The 23,487-nt window shown below is 43.2% G+C and overlaps 1 protein-coding gene across 1 annotated transcript in view; it reads left to right on the top strand.

Annotated features, from left to right (window-relative positions):
* LOC129495525 (CD226 antigen-like) overlaps nucleotides 1-23,487 on the top strand; it is a 73,300-nt gene that overhangs the window by 882 nt on the left and 48,931 nt on the right. The gene's annotated exons all lie outside the window — the stretch shown is intronic.

Here is a 23,487-nt window from a genome sequence, read left to right as displayed (position 1 = left end):
TGACGTGTTGTCGCTTCTGAGTAGAATATGCATCTCAGAAATTTGAATGTAGTAGGAGAAAAGCCCAGGTCTTGTATCATCTAAATAATGACTACAGCCTCGACTAAATTCATGTTGGCAGCATTTGGGTTCAGGACCAGATGCCCCCCTTCTGAGCGTCCTCCCAGTGATGGAGTGCTGCTTCCTCCCGCCAGGCACTCATGCTGGCTTCAAGCTCTGTGTGTTCAGTCCTTTCAGTAACACCAAATCTAGGCTTATTAGGGAATCTGGACAGAGTTCGAGCACTGGCTCCATTTTTTTGCTTCATCCAAGTTCCATAAGAGAGGACCCTGCAGAAACTGCAAGGTGTCATTTCAGGCAGGATCGAATGACCTCCTGGATATTTTCTGTGATGCCTACTAGGGCCTATGGTTTGGTACTTAGTGAGTTAGTCCTTTGAGTAATAGCCACATGGATTGGGTATATGGCATACTGGAAAAACACGACTTTTATAGGCTTTGCTTTTTGTAAAATCTTATGTTAGCTGTTCAGTCCCTCTGCATCTCAGGTTTCTGAATAGTAAACTGAGTTAATAATACCATTCTCTGTGTTGGATGGCTTAGGGGTCATATGGTTAAAGACCTGTAGTCAGGGAGTGATAGATAGTATTATTGTCACTATCATTATTCCCTATGCTTTTGATGCAAAATGACTAATGATGAAATTTTCAGATGTTAGCAATAGTCTAGGGAAGGAAATAGTTTGGAACTGTATGTTTCTTGTCTGGAGTCTCTAAAATTATATTCCAAATGGACATTCAGCAGAACACCTTATGTGACATGTGCTAGAGTGCCTTCTTTTCAACAGATGCATATCATACATAAAAGAACAATTTACTGTAGTACGTAAGGAAAGCAAATTGTCAGGAGGTAAGAAAATTTCCCCTGTGTTAGTTTTCTTTTTCTCTGTAGATGCAGCTAAGCTCCAAGATGGTTTTGTGTATATGACTGAGGCTTACAAAGGGTCTATTACCAAAATCTTTTTAGTGAAATATTTATTGTAGAGTCCGTTTTGCCCCTGACCTCCTCATTCGCTGTTGTGCATAGTCACCTGTTGAGTGCTGTTTCAAGTTTTTCATGTCTGGATGACTTTTCATTAGCCACGCAGATGAAGGAGAGAATTGGCAAGGGCCTTGAAGCAGAGTGAGCTATTCGACACCTGGCCTAAGCCACGAAGGCCAGAGCAAGATGGGATCCCCGGCCCCACCACCCTTCATGTGGCAAGCTCTTGCAGTTTGGATCCCAGATCAGGAATTCTGATTTCTGTCAAAGAACAACCTATTGAAAATAGGTAGAACAATGGTCACCAGGCACAAGGAGGTGGGGAAATGGGGAGCTGTTGTCAAATGGTCCAAATTTGCAGTTAGGTAGGATGATTCCACCTAGAGATCTAATGTACTGCTTGAGGACCACAGTTAATACTGTATTGAATACTGGACCTTTCCCAAGAAAGTAGATTTCAGGTGGTCTCACCACAAAAAAAAAAAAAAGTAACTATATGAGAAGATAAGTAAATTAGCTTGATTATAGTAATCATTTCACTATGTACATATATATTTACCAAATTATTGTATTGTATGCATGCCTTAACTACATACAATTTTAGTTGGAAAAAAATAAAAAGCCAACAAGCAGTTTGAACTCTTCTGAAAATTTGACCTCTATAGAGGGTAGAGCTAAACTCTTGGGAACTAAAGTGTGATTGTCATACCAAGGTAGGATTTTTAGAATCGTATATGAACAATTTTGGCAATATTTCCTACTTTTATTATCCAGATTTATTGCTCCTGTTAAATTCTTGGAGTTGGGCTTTTTCAAACACAACAGTAGGTGTTTCAGTCAGTCACAGTTCAAATACAGGAGCACCTGCCTCTCCACATAGATGAATTCTTCATGGTAGTATTCTCAAGTGTACCTTGTCACTGTTGTTTTTTTGTTGTTGTTTTTTTGTTGTTGTTGTTGTTGTTTTTGATCATTTATATTTTTAAAGAACCGATTGTGGTAATGGGCCAGTGTGAGTATTCCACTCATTTTCCAGATGTGGAGGATTCCCTTTTTGTTTTTTAAATGAAAAATGATAGTGAATTTAAAAAATATAATAGCTGTATTTCAAAGTTAACCTTAAATATACTTAAAGTTTTCTGTGTGTGTTTTATTAGCATCATATCAGGACCTAGAAGTATTGCACTCACATGTAATGTAAAGTGAGAGTCGGTGATCTGTTTAACAACACGTGACTGGAGTTGGAATCCAGAAATCCTAATTTGTGTATTAGGTTTTACAACCTCAAAAGGATGAAGAAATTGAACCACATGCTCTCTAAATATACTTATGTCTCCTCTTTGCTGATAGCTTACTATACATGAGGAACCTGGTCAGTTATCTTCTGATTTAGCCCACTGCCCACTTGGATATGGACATAATATTGATTTTACAGGCGAGGACCGGAAGTGTGGTGAGGTCTAATTATCTGTCCAAGTTCTCAGCCTTTGTATGTGTCCCATTGGATAAAGTTGCTGTTAGGAATGCAAAATGACATCTTGGGGGACACTGAGCTGCAGGAGCCCTCAAATGAGGAGACGTCAACCTTTGTACATCCTTGCCATGCCACCGCCCACCTGGGGCTTTTAGCTGAGAGCTGAAGAGCAAATTGGACATCTTATTCTGGATAAATGGTGCTGTTAATGCAAATTTATGTTAAAATGTGTGTTGACTCCACACAAGCATTTGTCAATTGGTAACTGATTTGGAGAATTTTAAAAATAAGAGGGACTGCATATATTTTACTGCTTCAGGGTTGAAAAGCCACTGAGGTGGCTTGGGAGGTAACCTTTCAAAGGCAGTCCTTTCACAGCAGAGTTCATGGTGGAAGTGAGATCCTGCCAAATACTATGCAACCTGTGTGCCTCTGGCCTTCCTGGCCAGTTAAAGAGGATGTAGTTACACTGATAGAGAGGTTCCCCCGGATGGGTGGCCCACCCACACTACTCTACTACCCATTTCCCTGAGCACCTCCTGTGTGTGATGAAAATGTCATCTTCTCCTCTAATGCTTATGAAACACCATGGCACAGGTAATATGTTCTCATCATGTAGCTGAAGAAAGTGTTCACGGTCATCAACCACCTTGGGGTTCTGAGCTGCCCAGCCTCTGCACTGGGGTGAAACTAGTCGATGCTCATGAAGTGCCAGAAATGAGATGAAGAGGTGCTTGATTTCAGCAGAGTGAACAAGGAGGCTCAAGGATCAAGTTGCACTAGACCTTGACACTTGGAAGGATTTTTTTCTAAGATAGGCAAGTGGGAAGGAGAGAGAGTGGGCAGGGAGGCATCTTAGGGGCACCAGCAGCATAGAGAGGGCTCAAGGAAAGTTTAATGTCCACACAGAAATAGAGCATGGAGCTGTTTGCCTTGGGCCAGAGCTCCAGCACCATGTGGTTCTTGCCCTAGGCTCTGTGGCCCCTCACTGCCATGAGATGGAGCCTGAGAGGAAGAACCAGGGAAGGAACCAGCACCAGCAAAGGAACTCAGCATGTGATGTGCTGGGGTTGCAAGTAAGGTGTTATACAGCAGATTCCATATTGAAAAAGGAAGTTGAAGCCCCCTGGTGCAGCCGAATGTCAGGAAGAGCCTGACAAGTTGGCTCAAATCTTGATGTGCCTCATGGAGTCTGGACTTCACTCTGGGAAGACCATGGGAAGCTACTGAACATTCTTCAGAGGGAGACACATTAATAAACCAATTTTTTTTCACCACCTACAAGATTAAAGTAGTTGTAGCTTATGGGAGGGGAAGAGTTTAAGGTCGGGGTGAACAAAATTTTATGGATTGCAACACTTGTTCACTGCTGGTAGGAATGCTCAATAGTATATCCATTGTGTTATTGGTATTGGTAATATTCAGGAAAGAACAGAACAAGAAGCAGAACCAATAGGATATATATGTATATAGAAAAAGATTTATTACAAGGAATTGGCTCATGTGATTATGGAGACTGGCAAGTGTGGGCCAACAGGCTGGAGTCCCAGGAAAGGCAATGAAGTCAGAAGGCGGTCTGCTGATTTCCCTCTTGTATGGGGAAGCGAGTCTTTTTGCTCTATTCAAAATAATGAGTTTGCCCTTTAACTCAGTAGATGAGGCCCACCCCCTCACTGTAGAAGGCAATCTGCTTACTCACAATTTACCAATTTAAATGTTAATGTCACCCAATACCACCCTACAAATTAACACATGAAATTTACTATTACGTCTATTTCAGAGAATGATATAGCATTAGCCAGTTAAGTAATCTCATATCCTATGACCTAATAATTTCACTCTGTTAAATATCCTAGGGTTTGCCCACATGTAGTAGAAATGCCCTGGAATGTTTATTGCAGTGGTGGTTGTAAGAGCCAAGAATGATGAATGAACGATCACTATTCTCACCAACAGGGACGAATCTTGGGAATATCTTATTGAAAGAAAAAAAAACACATTGTAGAAAAACACGTAAGATATTATTTCCTTCCTTTAAAGTTCAGAAACTTGCAAAATGAATAAAATGTGACTTACAGATATAAACATGTATGGTAAAACTATAAGGAAAAGCAGAGTTCTGAAACATGGACAGAAATTAGGAAGGGTCTTCAAAATTCACAGTTACAGGGTTATTCTTTTACAGGTGTTTTACTTGCCACTTCTCTCAAAACTTATGAAATTTCTTTCAAATCTATTGAATTTCTTATAAAAAACAATGGAAAGGGGCACTATTGTAATTTTTGGATAGTTCAAAGATGATTATCTAAGTTAGAGATGAGCTCCTCATTCTGATTTGGCGTGGAGGTCAAGAAAAGGGGAAAATAATGTCTTCCCATTTTTGTGATCCAGGGACTGAAAAATAATAGCTTAATTTTAAAAGATGGGATATGAGGAGACTGGGTTGGCTTGGAGGAGGTGGGGAAAAGTCCAGTTTCAGATGTACTGAGTTGTAAAGTAGCTTTGACCCACCTACAGTTGAAATTATGGAATGACCAATAAGAAGAAAGTTCAGCATTGAAAATACCAATTCTGGAGTCACGTGGAGAAAAATGTGAACGAAGCAAGTACTAAAGTGGAACAGGAGCAGAAGGCTAAGGCCGTGGCTTAAAGGACTGGTGGCATCGAAGTAGAGAGGAGCATTCATGCTGAGAACAGAGCAGCTGGAGGGAGAAAACGGGTGGGGGGAGTTGCAGGATGCATGGTGCGAGCACGAGACGTGTGTCACTGCCTCAGTTTACATGCATAGTACAGGGCAGTCTCCTGCCTGCACACACTGGGGTGCTTTGTGTTGGCCGTGTTGCAGTTTTCTCACTCGTGATCTTCCACCCTCCAACCCCCTTCTCTCGACCTGGGCACAGAGATGTTCCTTACTGTTTCCGTTTAAGGGTCTCATTCTCCCCTGGGTTATGGAGGCTCCTTGGGTGTCACCTCCACGCTGTCTTCAAAGACTCTGCTTTTATTCCCTACAAGGCCAGGCATTCCATGCTCAGGGCCTGGCAGCTGACAGTTCAGCTGCGATCACCTTGTACTCTCACATCAATGTTTCAGTGAATGACACTAGAGAGCAAAAGAGGTTCCTTTAATATTGGGGACCCCAGAATTCATGGCAATGCCAAGAAATCCCATAATGGGAGAGATGCTACAGACCATGCTGGCCTATGTCCTGCTTGGGGCCCTTGGCCAACCTAGAATCGTCATCAATATGGGCTTTCCTCTGGCTACTTGTTTGTTTTCTAATGATGGGGTGTTGTCAGGATTTTACCTAAAGCTGGAAAAGGGGAAGTGTCCCAGATCTGGCTTGTGTAAACGTGTGTGCTGATGTGTGGGAGCTGAACCCACTTGTCCTTACTCATCAAGTCTTTATTGAGAACATACTATATTCAAGATAATGTCTGTGGTTGGAAACTAGAAAGACGTGGATCTCAGCTCTAAGTGGTATGCAGAGTATTAGGGGAGAGAAAAGCTGTGTACTATAAATTATATTTGAAGAGTAAATGCTGGGACTCCTGGGTGGCTCAGCAGTTGAGCACCTGCCTTCAGCTCAGGGTGTGATCCCAGGGTCCTAGGATGGAGTCCCGCATCGGACTCCCTGCATGGAGCCTGCTTCTCCCTCTGCCTGTGTCTCTGCTTCTCTCTGTGTGTCTCTCGTGAATAAATAAATAAAATCTTTAAAAAAAAAAGTGATTGCTATTGTAGTTCAGAAAAAGACAGTATTTACTTTTAACCAGGAGATTCAGGGAAGATTCCCCTCCCTGAAAAGGGGGAACTTGAAGTTAACTTTGAAGGAGGTAAGTCAGAATATTTAGACATGGAGATGGGTGGAGTGGATGTCAGAAAAATTGCTCCATTTGTTTGTTTGCTTTTTTAAAAAGAAAGATTTATTTATTTCAAAGAAAAAAAGAGAGAAAGTGGGAGGAGAGACAGAGGGAGAGGGAGAGAAAGATCCTCCAGCAGACTTCCCACTGAGCATGGAGCCTAACGCAGGGCTTGATCTAATGACCCTGAGATCATGACCTGAACCCAAAGAAAGAGTTGGAGGCTCAACCAACTGAGCCCCCCCAGGTGCCCCAGAATTGCTTTAAATATTATCCAGAAAATTTTCTAAAAATGACTCCAACAGCAACACCAGTAACAATAGCAATAACAGGCAGACCTTTCAAACTGAGCCAAAACAATTGGCTCTGATCAAGAATTAATGTGGTTTATTCTGGTTCACAGTCCATGGCTTAGTTTATCTCCACATATTGACTTCATGCTTTAAAAGGCATAGGGATCTAGATAGATTATGTGATTATATTTTATAGTCTATCCTAAGATATTTGCACATCTTGATTTCAGCGTTTCTACCTCCCAAATTCAGAAGGCAGGAAGAAAACGTATGAAAATGGCACTCACTCGCTTGTCTATTAGTGACAGGTGCAAAGTGATGGAGGGAAGACTTGGTCTGAAGGATGCTTTTGCCTGTCAGGAGATTCCAGACGGGGCTGAGAAGGCCACGGGAGGAGAGGCTTTATTGCTTTCTTGTGACAAGGGTCACCAGTGCATGCCAGCATGTTTTGCCCTAGTGTGGACTGTGGGTTCTTTCCGCTTTGTCCATGATACGCATCTCTATCACTTTGAAGTTGTTTGTTTTTTAAGTGGGGTGGAGAAACAAACAAACAAAAAAGTCTCAAATCTACTCTTTAAAGAATTAAGACATAAACTCTCTCTCAAGGTCCAATCTTACCATCTCAGAAAGAAGTCACCAAGGTTTTCTTGTATACATGTACACACACACACACACACACACACACACACACACACCACATATATAAGAATAAAAAAATGTTTCTGTAAAAATGTTACATTTCAGCAGTTTTTCATTTAAGAAAGAAAAAAAATAGATTAAATAGTCCCTAATAGGAAATAGTCAACTGATGAAACAAATATTTTAGAGGCTTAGAGATCCCCCTCCTTAATAAAATAAAACAGAATATAGAGAAGCAGATGATAAAGAACGTTTTTAAGACTCTCGAAAGCAAGGTTATGGTCACTGAATTTCTCAAGGGTGAAATTAATGGGAATCTCAAAGTGGCATAGTTACTAGAACCCACACCAAGGTTGTTTTTATTGACTTGCTCTCCATTTGCTAAGCCAGGGAACAGCATGCTTGAGGGCACAAATCACCATGAGATTCAACTCTCAGGCTTTGGAGGAAGAGCTCTGTAATCAAAAATCAAAAAAGAGACAAAAAACAGGCCAGGTGGGGGAAACCCAACCTCAAAAACAAGACAACACTGGATTGATATACATAATTAAATTCCACAGGGTAATAGCTGCTAACATTTAACACTCAGGCCCAGGTACATGTTTGGGTTTTGTGAGAGCAGTGTCCTGTTTGTACGTCTCAGTGCACAGAGGGCTGCACGTTAGCTACCTGTGTGCCCAGTCTTGAACACCTGTCCACTGGAGCAACATCCAGAAGAAGACTTTAACTCTAGACTTAATCAAAAATGTGCTCAGGCAATCCAGAGCAGGGGATGAAGCTGGTTGTGATCCTGGCAACTTACACAAACTCTACCCAATCTTGAGTAGATGTTTTCATTTCTAAGATGACCCTAGGGTTAGGGGTGGGTATTTGGCTGAATTTCCTGAAGGGAAGGAATGAGCTACAACCTGAAGTTTAAGAACAACTTTGCCCTGTGGCTCTTGAAGATTATTGTTATTATTATTTTGAGAAAGAGAGAGAGAGGAGAAAGAACATGCAAGTAGGGGTGAGGGAGGGGAAGGGAAGAGGGAGAGGGAGAGAGATTAAATGTCAAGCAGGTGAGCGCCCCCATATGAGGCTTGATTTCATGACCCTGAGATCATGACTGAAGCGGAAATCAAGAGTCTGACACTTTACACCTAAGCCACCAAAAGTGTCCCATGGAGGATTTTATTAGTGTAGGCAGAGGCATCCTGTGCTCAGGTTTTCCTTTCTTTAACTTTCAGTGGTCAGGACAACTCACAACTCTTTCATCACTCTTCACTGCCACTACTGTGTCCCCAGCATGCAAGGCAGTGCTGACCGCAGCATCTGAAACATGTTTCCCCTTTGGGGTGGGTGCTGGCAGTGTGTGGGTGCTAGTGCAGGGTGGGGACCGTGGCTTCATGTGTGAGTTATTGCTGTCCAAGTGACTGGAACATGCTCAGCCCATGCAGGGCAGTCCAGATTCCTCCCCTGGACCATCTCAGCATCTGTATTTTTTTTTTTTTTTAATTCCTGTTGTCGAAGTTTGAAAGCCTATGAAAGAAATCAAACCTCATTCTCTAGCACTTGTCCTCCGAAACTTCTCTAGGATTAGCAGGTAGGTGTCAGTGAGCCTTCAGAGACTTTAGGGGAATTTGACCATTGATGAATCAGGGTATTTACTGACTGAGAGTACAATGATATTTTTACATCTTCTAAGATAAAAACATTGGGTTTTTAGATGTTTAAAAACAAACACAAACAAAAATCAGTACAGGAAGAGAGGAAGAAAAAGTAAAGCTCTGAGCTGGTTGCAGGCTTGGGCTCCTGTCTTTCCCTTTGAACTAATGCCGTCCTGTGCCCGTTTATTTAGCGTTGATAAAAGAAGACTTGGTTTCTAAGCTATGCTTTTTGTTGCTGGTTTTGGTTTTGTTTGGTTTTATAGGAACTAGAGGTTGCAAGCAGGATGGCTTTCCCTCTCCTCTAAGAAAATTTGTGAAGACATTTAAGATTTTGAAACCATTAAGAATTTGAAGACTATCAAGTCAAACCCTCAGGGATCAGTGGGAAATTATTCCCCCAGGCAACATCTCTTCTACGTATTCCACCATAGTTTTAATTAAATAACTCCGCTGATGGGGCTTCTGGCACTTCCCTTGAGAGATTATTCACAATCCAATAAATCTCAATGTGAGAAAATTTTCCCTGACTTCAGCTATTTAACCACAACTCACATTTAAAAAAGTCTTCGCCACAACCTGCCCAGAGGGAAAGGCCCCAGTTCCACTGAAGATTCATACAAAAAGCTTTCTGAGAACAGAGCTCCGATATGCAATATTCACATTTAATAGCACTGTAAATAGCTTACAGGCGTCATACCTGCCGATTGTAGTGGGGTGATGATTGTGGCCAATAGGAATGAAGTCTGGGCATGAATTCTGTGAGCATTTATGTGCGCCATTTAACTAGCAGAATACTTAAGAAACGTAACATTCTCATTTCACAGACCAGCTCTTAAGAACATATTTGTCCCCTTTCTTGGCAGGCGACATGAAATGCTATATGCTACCAAAATTGACATTTCCAGAATAGTTTAGCGAAGGAGCGTGTGTGTGTGTGTGTGTGTGTGTGTGTGTGTGTGTATTCTCTGCATATAGGATGCTTCCTTCCTGACATAGAAAGAACCCAAACCTTCAGAAAGTTTTAGGTCATCCCCCTAATTAATTCCACTAATGGATAGAGTACAGTTATTTCTCTTTATAAACTGGATGCTACAATGGAAGTATACCACTTTTCATCTGAGAAATAATCAAGGAATTCAGCTACTGTCTCTGAGACAGAGCTTGGTAACATTAGAGTATGTCCCCAAATAAGACAATTATGTCTGTCCCATTGGCTTATGATGTCATATGTCTCAAAATATCTCTTTTTGGTCTATAAGAAACACAGTTACTCATTTAAGTAAGTCACTAATTATAAATAAAGAACATTTATTTAACAGTTAAATTATGTCCCTTCTTCCTTCTATTTTTCTCAAATCCTAGAAATGGTTCGTAAAAGAATAAACATCAAATAAGATGGAAAAATTTGTAGTTACTGGCATTGGGTTTGTTTGAGCTAATATGGTTTTTGAATTTTTATTCTTAACACCAGTCTGATTATTATGTTTTCAGTGAAAATAACAGAATTGAACCAAAGGGCATATTATTAAAATGTGTTGCTCAAATGACACTGTGAGGTTTTAAAAAAAATGGAAGACTGGGCAGCCCAGGTAGCTCAGTGGTTTAGCGCTGCCTTCAGCCCAGGGCGTGATCCTGGAGACCCAGGATCAAGTCCCCCGTCGGGCTCCTGGCACAGAGCTTGCTTTTTTTTTTTTTTTTTAATTTATTTATTTATGATAGTCACACAGAGAGAGAGAGGGGGGGGGGCAGAGACACAGGCAGAGGGAGAAGCAGGCTCCATGCACTGGGAGCCCGACGTGGGATTCGATCCCGGGTCTCCAGGATCGCGCCCTGGGCCAAAGGCAGGCGCTAAACCGCTGCGCCACCCAGGGATCCCACAGAGCTTGCTTCTCCCTCTACCTGTGTCTCTGCCTCTCTTCTCTCCGTGCCTCTCATGAATAAATAAATAAAATATTTTTTTAAAAATGGAAGACTAAGAAATAGACAAGTGAAAGGACCCTGCAGTTCTGACATCAAGCAGGGACGCCGCCAGTGGTGTGCAATCAACCAATGAAATCTTCCCAAAATCTCTGTTCCTAAGTTACAAATAAATCCCGCCCCCACCTCAAGTTTCTTCCCACTGCCTTTCTTTTTCATTCAATAAATATTTATTGAATGTCTACTGTATGCTAGGGGCTGTGTGCAATTGAGGGTACAGAGGGAAAATGTTCCAGTTCTGATCTCAAGCTCGAGTCTCATTTAGAATGCCATTCAGTGCTTCCTATAATGCAGGTGTTTAGGGCAGGTGTTGGTGGTGATGGATGCTGGTGATGGCGGAATGTGTGTTGGAAAAATGGTAGCTGAGAGGAGAGGGGGGTCATTCAGGGAGCAAAAGATGCCAGGCTTACTCATGAGGGAAGATTAGAAACTTCTCGGTTGAAGAATGGTTGTGCTGTTGGCAGGATAGCATCCCTGCTTAGGGGAAATCGTGCTAATGGCTCCATGCAAAAGTGAGGCTGGCGTGCTAGGGAACGGCAGGATGCTTAGTAAAGTGGGAGTGTAAATTAGTTGAAGTGGGTAGTGGAGCCAGGTGATGCATTAGGAGGGGTAGATCGCAGAGACAGAATTTGATGTGCTATCAGCAGGAGCTCCAGATTGTTGCTCTGAAGGGGGGGGGCAGTTTTCAGAACACTTGACTTGGAATTACATTTGCCTAACAAGACCACATTGTTACTTAGGTTGCATTTTCTTTGCAGTGGGATGGGGTGGGAGCTCAAGTCCCCTAGTTGCATCTTTGTGGCACTGCCCACACCATTTTCAGGTGTTTTGACTTTATTCTTTAGGGAATGGGGAACCCTTAGGAATTTTGAATAGGTGAATGGTTTGCAATTTAGCAAGAGTACTCAGATGGAGTCCACAAAGGAGCCTGGAAGAAGGTAGAAGAGGGACTAGTAAGGAGGCTGTTAAGGGCTGAGTTGTGTCCCCCCGGATTCTTATGTTGAAGTCTGGACTCCAGGGCCTCAGAATGTGGCTATGTTTGGAAATAAGGTCTTCAAAGAGGTTAAAATGAGTTAAAATGAAGTCATTTGAGTGGGCACTAATCCAACATGACCAATATCCTTGGAAGAAGAAGAAATTAGGATAGAGACACAAACAGGGGCAAGAACACATGAAGACACAGGAAGAAGAGAGCCAATGCAGGCCGAGGAGAGGGGCCGCACTGAATCAAGCCTGCTGCCGTCTTGGTGTTGGGCTTCCAGATGTATGCTGCTGAAGCCCCCAGTCTGTGGTCTGTGGTTATGGCAGCCTGCTCAAACTGATGCAGAGGCTGTAGTAATAGGCCAGAGAAAACAGGAAGTAGAGTTAAACTAAGGCAGGGTAATTGGGGATGAAGCAGAGGGAGGGTATTCTTCCTACGTTGTCATTACTCTTGTTCCTTCCCTACCAGAGATTCAGAATTTATATTAAAAAACTACTATGGTTGCCAGGACTTGGGCTCAGAAATTGCTGGAGCATTGTTCCCCTTGCTTAATTACTTGGTTTATTAGGATTTTGTTCATTAGCCTTTCCTGGTTCTTGCTGTCATTCTACATTAATCTGTTCTTTTCGGCACACCCTTCTCATCCCCAGAATTGGTACACATAGTTGTTTTATCATGTGTCTGATACTCTGATGTCTAAGTGGCTCTATGTCTACAATCTGTTTTTTCTCCTGCTGCCTATTATCCATCTCATTTCTTTACATCCTTATGCTCTTGGTTAGTTTTGCGGGTGTGCTGCTCATTAGCTCTTTATAAAGCATTTCTAGGAGTTCTCTGAGACTAGAATGAAGAGCCTTCATTCATAGAAGAGTAAAGTCCTGGTATCAGAGTAACAGTTGGTTAGGTTCTAACAGGGTATGCGCAGGTCAGCAATGAGGAAGTCGTGGCCAGCTGGGGGTCAGAGGCCTGTCCTGGCAGCAAACTAGACACGCCCAAATGGGGATCACAACAGACAGGCCCAAATGGGGCAGATGTCATGATATGAGCCCTCTGACCAAATTAGGAAGAAAAAGTGAAATACCCTGCTTCAGTAATGAATATACTGCCCTCTAGTTAGCAACTCAATAAAAGATAGAAACCCAGCCCCCAGGGCACACAGCTCCCTCTCTCTCCTACGCTCACCTACTCTCATATCTTGAGAATATACTTTTCGCTTTAGTGAACTTTCCTGCTTGTGATCCTCATCTGCTAGCTGTGTGTCTATCGTTGAATTCTCTTTCATGACAGGACCAAGAACTTCTGGCGATTCCTTTGAGTCTGGCTGGGTTGAGGCTCCAGGGCCCAGGGTCTCCCCAGGTCACCTGACAATACTGGGCTACTTTAAATATAGGTTTTTGGAGCACTCATGCTATAGGAATTAGGACTGTAGATCCACATGAGAACTGACTTGCGTGTACAGCTCTACTCTAGGATTTTTCCTTCTCTCTCTCTCTCTCTCTCTCTCTCTCTCTCTCTCTCTCTCTCGTCTCCTAGAGATTCAGGCAAGGTCAGGTTTACTTTCAGTCCATTTGTACCATGAAGTTATACCCCTCGCACATCTCAACAGGAGGAGGCTCTTCTCTTTAGTTCCCCACCTCAGGTAGACCCTGCACGTCAACATCCATTTAATTGTGTCATGTGAGGCTCAAACCAGAGTTCAGGTTTGCTTAGGTTGGTACAGTATGCCTAGGGCAAAGTGGCTTGCTTCCATGTTCTTATTTCTCACTTAGATTTTCCCTCTTGATTTCTATATTGTCAGGTAATCGATGCTTTTAATTTTTTTAAAGGTTTATTTATTTATTTATTCATGAGACAGAGAGAGAGGGGGTCAGAGACATAGGCAGAGGGAGAAGCAGACTCCTCACAGGGAACCTGATGCAGGACTTGATCTCCAGACCCCAGGATCACGCCCTGAGCTGAAGGCAGATGCTCAATCACTGAGCCACCCAGGCATCCCGATGCTTTTAATATTCTTAAAATAGTTTATCCTACATATTTAGTTGTTTTGAAGAGGAATTTTAGTGCTAATAACAGAACGTGATATTTTACTAGAAATGTTAGTGTCCACATTTCTAAAATATAAATACAATCCCTCCCATCACCAAATCTGTTCTACTCTCAGTCTGCCATTTGAGTCAATACTCTCACTTCTCCAAAACGTTAAGAGTCATCCTTTATAGCTTATTTTCTCTCATCTTCACATCTAAGTGGCTAGACTCTCAAAATAAATGTCTCATCTATGTATATCAGCCTGTAGTATAAACTACTATCTCTCACCTCTGTGTCCTTTTTTTTTTTTTTGAAAAATGATTCATCATCTAGATGCTTTTACCTGAAAGTCTGATCTGAGTAACATAGCCCATCATGTTCCCAGAAATACGGCATCTGATACCCTAGTTTTTGGACTCTCTTCTGGACCTGGTAGGATTATGTTTTCAGTTGTCTGGTGCTCTAAGTATGGATAAGAGATGCCTGACCTCCTTCATTCTTGATTGCCTCCAGATGAGGCATGCAGTTCTTCTCAGACTCCACAGGTTTCTGGGAATTAGCTCAGACAATAGATTATAGAGCAGAAGAGTTGAGAAATGATAGGATTTCATGATAGTCTTAGTGTTGGGTATCAAGTAGAAGGAAGATTCAAGAATGGTACCAGGTTTTTACTTGGGATCCTGGGTAGAGAGTGGTATCATTCACTGAATGGGGTAGTATGAGGTGAGAAAATGGTCTGGAGTAGGGTGGAGAGGTTTGGTTCCAGACATCAAGAAGCTAGTAGGAGGCAGGAGGGTTTTTGAGTCAGAACCCAAGAGAGCAATTGGGTTGGAGATGTAAATATGGTGAAGGCATGGGCCTGCATGAGCCTATACAGTGACCGCTGGCTAATGATCTTTTACGTAAATGACTAGTGATTACTGAATGTTTGTTCCTTGGCAGCTCGGGGCAGGGTTCGAAAGGCTTTACATGAATTATTCAATTTAATCCTCACAATACCCCTAACAAGTACATAGTGATATTAAGATAGAATTATTAAAATAAGTTAAAACAGAAAGTGAAGGACAAACTCTGGTGAGTGTAAGAAGACAAAGCTCTTAGCACATAAGGGTGACCTGCTAAAACAATGTGACGTGTACATAGACAGATGAAAGGGATGATCTTAGACGCAGAGATGCTTCACCATCCACACTTGAGACCCATCCCATTTGACCAGTTTTTCTGGAAATTGAAAATACTCATTAATGTCTGGAGGGACTGTCAATTTGACCTGAATTCTCTGCTCAGCGGCATTTTCTAGGCTGGGTAGCAGTTGCCTTTTGGGATGAATGCATTTCTGAATTTCTCGCAGTCCTCGCCATTCCCTATTATTATACCTACTGGGTTCAGAAATTTCTGTTACCTTGCTGGGCCCTGCAAATTTGCAACCCTCATCTACTCAATTACTCCCTAGTTCTGTTAAAATTTGATTCAGAGCCTTCTAAGATTGGTCCTTGCATACATTCTGAACTTGTCCCTGTTGTGCTCAAGATTGCAAATCCGAGAAACCACCGAGGAGCCGACACCCATGCAAACACATGAGGGTTTATTTACAGGCTCGAGGTTGGGTCCAAGTATACCCGACACAGGAGAGCAGGGACTTGGACCCCGAAGTGGGTTCCAGCTTAGTTTTAAGGGCTGTTCTAGGGGACCTCCAGAAGCGGGGGGAGGGATTTCTCAAGTTCTGTTCTCATTCTGATATGAGACTTTCTGCCACGGGCATTGAGCTCTGTTCTTATTCTAATATGGGACTTTCTGCCCCTGGCTTGGGCTTTGTTCTCCTTCTAATATGGGGCTTTCTAGGACCTTAAGCTGTAAGCTGTTTTCTTCCTGTAACTGAAGTAATGTAAATTTCAGCTCTTATTCACAGGGGCCTGGGATGGCTGTACTTGTGCTGAACTTAAGGTGGAATAGCCTTAATTTTCTTGGCCTCCACATTTCCCTCTCTCAGAGGAACCTAAGGAAGGACCCAATCATGGGTCCAGGTTGCTCTCAGAGTGAGCCAGGGGGAATGACTAAACCAGGATTCGAACCAACCTTGTTTCTGTTCTCGCTCCCATTTACATTCCAGCGTAGAAGCAACATCCTATGTTTAAGGCAGCACATAACCCACCCCCCTTTGTTGTAAGAAGACTAAGTCTAATCCCCTTCTATTTTGAAGGACAACCTGAGACTAGGGAGTCTTGGAGGTGGGAAATAAGTGAGAACAGTGCAGTCTTAGCTTTAGGGGATTGTCCTTGTCTGGTTGGCTTTTCCATTCTGGAACAAAGTCCTTGAGAATGGCGTATGGGTCAGCTGGCCGGACGTGGGTGTAGCGGACCCAGGGAGTAATCCCGTCGACCTTGAGAGCGGTGGGAGTGGTCAGGATCACGATGTAGGGTCCCTTCCAGCGAGGTTGAAGTGTCTGGTGTTGGTATTTCCGCAAGTACACCCAGTTACCTGGCCGATATCGATGGGGGTCCGTGGGTGGCCCAGTCTCATAGAGGGCCCTCAGCTTAGGCCACACCGTTCACGGATTCGTTGTAACATTTGAAGGGAGAAAAGAAGTTGGTTATCACCAAATTCAGCAAGCACCTCAGGTTTTAAATTGGGGATAATAGGTGGAGGAAGACCGAACATGATCTCGTAGGGGGTCAGTCCATCTTATATGCGGAGTTCCTCACCCTATATAGGGCGACTGGGAGGAGAGTCACCCAGGCCCCACCAGTCTTCAGGGCTAATTTAGTTAAGGTCTCCTTTAATGTTCTGTTCATCCTCTCTACCTGTCCTGAGCTTTGGGGCCTATATGCACAATGTAATTTCCAATCTGCCCCAAGTACTAGTGCCACTCCCTGTGTTACCTTAGAGACGAATTCTGGGCCTTTGTCTGATCCGATCTTAACAGGAAAATCATACCTCAGTAAGATGTCTTCCAGCAGTTTCTTGGTCACGGTCTGTGCTGTTTCATGTTTGGTGGGAAATGCCTCTGTCCATCCTAAAAAAGTATCTACAAAAACTAGTAAATACCTGTATCCGGATTTTCCAGGTTTTACCTTGGTGAAGTCCACTTCCCTCCTGGGCAGTCCCCCCAGAGCCAGGTACCTGGGTTAGATCCATGGGCGGTGGCATTAGTAAACTGGCATGCATGGCAGCTTGCCACAATCTGCTCTATTTTTGCTTGAGAGTCTTTAATAGTGATCTTTGCATGTCATATGAGGTCTTCCATCTTCCTTGTTCCCATATGAATACTCTGATGCATTTTGGATAGGACTCGCCATCCTAGTTCCTCTGGCAGGATGATGCTGGAGTCTGCGGCCCTCCACCAGCCACCCAAGCACTGGGTTATAGGCAAGTGTTTGATCCAGTGTAAATCAGCATCAGTATAGTTGGGGGTGTCAGGCAGGGTCGGTGCCCCCGGATCAGGTCTCTGTTTCCATGGTTATGGCTGCCCCCACGTATCTGATTCCTTCTCAGACGAAACTGCTGCTGTCCATATACCAGGTGGCGTCTGCGTTCTGCAGTGGCTGGTCCTGGAGATCTCTGATTCCATGCACCTGTCCCTGAGGCCAGCTTCTTGAGGTGCCTCCATCTTTCCTGTGGGTCGTTCATGGTTGTGGGCAGCAGGATCTTGGCCAGGTTTCGGGTCTGCCGGTCACTTAGTTTGGTTTGTTGTTCCTCTGGACTTTTTTATTATTATTATTAAAGCCTCTTTCTGCTACTATTACTAAGTCCTGCAAGCTCTTCTCTCCTAGTCTCTCTACTCTTTGCGATTTCTTTTTAATGTCCGGAGCGGCCTGGTTAACAAAAGCCATAATAATTGCGGCCTTTGTTTCCGGGGCTTCTGGGTTCATAGGGGTGTACTGCCTAAAAGCCTCTATGACTCTAAGAAGGCTGCTGGACTCTCATCCTTACCCTGTCTTACATCATACACCTTGGCCAGATTTGGGAGGCTTGTGCGGCAGCCTGGAGACCTGCCATTAGAGTCTGGCGGTGGACCCGGAGCCTCTCCTTACCTTCAGCCGAGTTGTGCGCTTTGGGAAGTAAAAAGGGTTTTAGCCAAGGAGGGGAATTCTCGATCATGTCCTGCCAGGCCAGGATGTTGGGCACCTGGTCAGGGTGGCCGTCCGGTTCATCCCTGAAGATCACGGCCTTAACCTGTAAGATAGTAGGTAGGTGGAAAGTTCCTTCTTGGGGCCATCCCACGTCAAAGGGTGGCCATTCTGATATGCAATAAATTTGAAATCTCCCTCTCCTTATGTAAATAGTTATGACAGTTAACAAAGACACAGTAACACAGACAAATGCACAAACAGTTAACAAGGACATAGAAACACAGACAAACGTTCCAATGCGGCCGCAGAGACAAAACAGAAAGTAACCTGAAGGGCTGGCAGCCAGCCCTCCTTACAGATGAGGACCCCCGTCCTCCCTACAGATGAGGACCCTGTCCTCCAGGTGGGGGCAAGGGACGTCTCCTCAAGACCCCTGGTCGATGGCCCGCCAGTGCGTCCACCTAAGCCAATGCCGACCCAATACAGATTGGCATTCCTACAGGTAAAAGTACAGTTTAGAGCTCTCAGAAAATACGCGCGCAAAAGGTGGAAAAAGTTGAGTGCACTTGCCACACGTGGGACCCTCCAGATGGGGTCCTGGGGGTCTCTTGGATCCTGGGCGAGCCCCCAAATGTCGTGTCGAGATGGTGAATCCCAGAAACCACCAAGGAGCCGACACCAATGCAAACACACGAGGGTTTATTTATAAGCTCGAGCTTGGGTCCAAGTTTACCTGACACAGCAGAGCAGGGACTTGGACCCCGAGGTGGGTTCCAGCTTAGTTTTAAGGGCTGTTCTAGGGGACCTCCAGAAGGGGGGGAGGGATTTCTCAAGTTCTGTTTGCATTCTGATATGGGGCTTTCAAGGGCATTGAGCTCTGTTCTCATTCTGATATGGGACTTTCTGCCCCTGGCTTGGGCTCTGTTGTCATTCTAATATGGGGCTTTCTAGGACCTTAAGCATAAGCTGTTTTCTTCCTGTAACTGAAGTAAGGTAAAGTTCAGCTCTTATTCACAGGGGTCTGGGATGGCTGTACTTGTGCTAACGCTGAACTTAAAGTGGAATGGCCTTAATTTTCTCGGCCTCCACAGTCCCTTTGTGTATTCTTCTTACAGCCAAACTGGGTTGTCTTAATTCCTTGAGCATCTTCCATATTCCTGAATCCAGTGTCTTTTCTTGTGCCTTTTCCTCCCTTAAATACTCTTTTCACTCCACATACTTCTTAACCTTCATTCAAGGAGAGCTAAAGAAACCTTGCTGGGTTTCTAAAATGAGAAACAATGTCTTTTTTTCCTGTCGCCCACATGTTGTTAGTGGCTACTTTTAATTAAACATATGTTGTTTTTCTTACATTTCACCTGGTGGTTACCATTTCAGTTTCTTCCTGACAATCCCTTCTGCCCCGCCTCCAGAGCCTTCACTTGAAGGCAGGTCATATCCCATTACCCTCTCCATGATCTCAACAATACTCTGTATTTAGGAGACTTGGCTCAATAAAACAACCAAAGAATAGCGTTGAAGAGAGGAAAGTGATATTTTCATAGAAAATCACCAGCATTAACTAATCAGTGCTTGGAAAGCTGCTAATTTCAGATACAATTAAGTGGAACAGAACGTCTTACGGAGTACCTTCTAGGTCGTGTAAAGTACTTTCCTGAGTGGTAACAGATTTATAGCCCATCATATGTAAAACATTGCTTGAAGTATTTTTCAGTGTAGATTTATTTCTCTAGATAGCTTAATATTGTACTTAACTTTATTCTAAAAAATAAATGTATTGGGATTTTTTTTCTCCTCCTAACTATACTCTTCCCATGGGATATTCATTGAACTATACCTATCACTTTTCCTCTTATTTTGTAGCTTCCTGAGATACCTTGGGAATTGATCCTGCTAGTTTGTTACTCTGTCACCCAGAATGGTGTCTAGTCATTTGCATGATTTTGTTGCGAATATCTATTAGCCCATTACTTGTGAATATATTGAATTTACTGAATCCATGTTCATGGAAGCATTATTCACAATAGCCCAAAGGTGGATATAACCCAGGCTTGAGGAATGAATGGATAAACAAGATGTATAGACACACACTGGAACAGTATCCAGCTGGCAAAAGTAAGGAAACTCTTATACTTTACAACGTGGGTGAACCTTGAGGATATTATTCTAAAGTGAAATAAGCCAGTCAGAGAAGTACAAACACTGCACAGTTCCTTTTATATGAGGTACTGAGAGTCATCAAGGTCATTTAAAAAAAAAAAAAAAGTAGGGTTCACCGGGTGGCTCAGCAGTTTGGCGCCCGCCTTCAGCCCAGGGTGTGATCCTGGAGTCCTGAGATCAATTCCTGCATCGGGCTCCCTGCATGGAGCCTGCTTCTCCCTTTGCCTGTGTCTCTGCCTCTCTCTCTCTCTCTCTCTCTCTGTGTGTGTGTGTGTGTGTCTCATGAATGAATAAATAAAATCTTAAAAAAAAAACAGAAAGTAGAATGATAGTTGTTGAGAATGTGGGGAGGAATGGAGAATTACTCGAAGGGGATGGAGTTTCGGTTTTGCAAGATGATAAGAATTTGGAGACTGGTTGCACAATTATACGCAGGGGCTTAACATTACCAAAGTTCACACTTGAATATGGTAAAGACGGTAAATATAACATTATGTATGTTTTGCCAAATTAAAGATTTTATATATATAACAGTGAGTTTAGTAACAGGATTAATTCAAGGGAGATTTCACTGTAAACAGTTTTCTATTTAGAGAAATTCCTATCGATTTATCTCCATGGCAGTAAGTATAGGGATGGATTTGTTGACAGAGAAGTTTGAGTCCTGGTTCTGTCCTTCTAAGCAGTCTTGTGCTGTGTGGAAAGTCCCTTCATCTTTTTGAGTTTCAGTTTACTCATATATGGAGTGGGAATAATAGTAAGCACCTTATGGGATGGCTTGAGACTAAATGAGGTAATGCACACAAGGGCCTACATGGGTTCCTAGCACATGGCAGGTACTCAGGACATGGTGGTTCCACTGAGTCCCCTTTTCACCTTCCCTAAGGGATTGGATATTCTCATTCAGTGTACACCTTTAGGTATATTTCCAAAAACACATATTAAGCAGTTACCACTTGCCTGGCCCCCAATTAGCAACTGATGGGTGAGGTGATGTAGCTCCTACCCACATCTCTGTCACACACTAGTAGTGGAGAAAAGTAGATGGTATATCACTGTATGAAAAATGCTCTGATGGGCGTAACTGCCCAATGGGGGGCTATTGGAGCCCACAGGATGACCATTGTCATTCCTCATTGTTTGACTTGGGGAGGTGGGGGGTTGGAGGAGGACCCGGAGTTGGTCCCAGGAATAGGGTAGGTGTGTCCTCTGCAGCAGGAACAGCATGTGCAAAAGTCCAGAGTAAAGAGTACATGCGGATATCCAGAATGGGAGCCCATTTTCCTTACATGTAGGATACAACAGATAAAAGTGAGAAAAAAAGGCAAGCAGGGGCCAAACTCGAACTAGTTTTTCTCCAGGGACTGAGACGATATTGGCAAGTTTGGTAGGAGGGAAAGATCAGATTGATTGCTCAAGGAGAGGCTGGAGGGAGGGATGCTGGCTTGGAGGCTATTTTGCTAATTAACAGAGGTGAACTGTCACTGGACTAGGAGGGGGCAGTGGGGAGAGGGAGCACAGGTTCGAGAAGGGAGGACTGACAAGATCTGGCAACTGATTGGGTGAGTGGGTAAGGGAGGAAAAATCAAGAATGACACTGGTTTCTGAAGAGTGGGGAGAACGAAGAGCCACTTTGGAGAAGGGAGCATGGCTTTGGGGTATCTGACTAGGAAGTGAAGAAAGGAGTATTGGACATCTAAATAAGTTGTGTGCATTTGTTCTCCTTTGCCACAAGATGCATCCACTCAGGAAACTCTGGGGGGTGAGTGAAGTGTTGCTTTTCTTTGCAGAGATGAGGCGGTAAGTGCCCATCCTGCTTTACGCTTGGCTCTGCAGCAGGTGCTATATCAGCGCACGCTCCCAGTTTTCTATCCAGGAGTGAGTCTCGGTGGCTTTAATTGCTTGACCACAACTAGGCGTTGCACAGTGTCGCAGCCTTTTGCAAACACCAGAGGCACATGTTGTTGCAGAGCAGCTTCTGTACAGGTTCTCTGTGCTTGATGACGTCACTCTGTCCACCAACCCTGGGTTACGTACTCATCGTTTCTTTACAGTCACATTTTACCTATCTGTTCTAATAGAAACATTTGGAAATTCCCTCACAGTTTCATAAAGATAGAGCCAAATAAATCCTTAAGTGTCCTTGTCATTCCATTTTTTTTCTAACACTTTTGTTGTGTGTGCTGTTGTCAAATGCCATAAGTTTCTCTCTCACTTTCTCTCTTTGATGGTGTTAAAAACTTTTCAGCTATTTATTTTGGAGTCTTTTGCAAGGTGTTTTTCAAATACTCTTTTGGCCTAGTTACTTATTTGTACCTCTGGGCTTTCTCATTCTGCCCAGCTGAATGGTCCTTTGTTTTTTGGCAATACCTTCATCCTACTCTGGCCCTTTGACTTTGCCACTGTAGCCATGAGGGCTTTTATTTCAAGCACCTAGCTCTTTAGATCTGCAGCATATATTTTCCCTGGACTTTTCAAAAAGGTGTTTTTCAGATGGGGTTTCTTTTGGGACTTACCTTTTCAACTCTATCTTTTATTTTTTTTAACCAGAATATTTGCATTTCATTATCGTTTTCCATTTGTAATTATGCAAGATTTCCAATGACTTTTTTTGACTTTGCCTTTCTAGTTAGAATCGCCTTTAGTCATTTTGATCATGAAAGGTGCCTCAGAGTACATAACATACATGTCTGTGCCATTCCATGATGCGATAATTTCAACGTATTTTTATTTCTTGTGGATTCAAAGAAACCAGTTGCATGTGCAATCCAAATGTAGTAGGTCCACAGCTTTCTCAGAGAGTGAGGCAAGATTGAGTACAGACATATCTAAGGAGTCCACTGGTGTGATTTTTCATTCTGCTCTATTTTGCGTGATGTTTCCCTCTTAGCTTTATAGCATTTGCTAGAAGGTCTGCAGAACAACCCAAAAAGCTTGTGTCCACCTTGTAAAGATTTGAAGTGTCTGTATCAGTTGTGTATTTAGACATGATTTCTGTGTATGCCATCATAAATGATAACATATCTATCCTCTAGCAACATTGTTTTTTTAGTCTGAAGGCACAATACTCCATTGATTTTTATTGATCAGTCTCTTTCCACCCCGACTCAGATGTGTCACTTATATCAAGCTCGTCACCTTCCTGCAAGTTTTCCATCAGTCTATTTAATTTCTTCGGCCTCCAGGGTTTGTGGAGGTAGCACTTACAGATTTGTATTGGTCAGTTCCCAGATAAGGAGTGTGATGGAGACTTCACTAACAGCACATTTTGAAAAGGGCCATAGCTGATAGGGCAAGGTGGACAAAACAGAGAGGCACTTT

Source organism: Nyctereutes procyonoides, unplaced genomic scaffold (assembly GCF_905146905.1).
Source record: "Nyctereutes procyonoides isolate TBG_1078 unplaced genomic scaffold, NYPRO_anot_genome, whole genome shotgun sequence".
NCBI lineage: Eukaryota > Metazoa > Chordata > Mammalia > Carnivora > Canidae > Nyctereutes > Nyctereutes procyonoides.
Note: the sequence above shows the minus strand (reverse complement) of the source record. Positions and strands in the feature narration are given on the sequence as shown.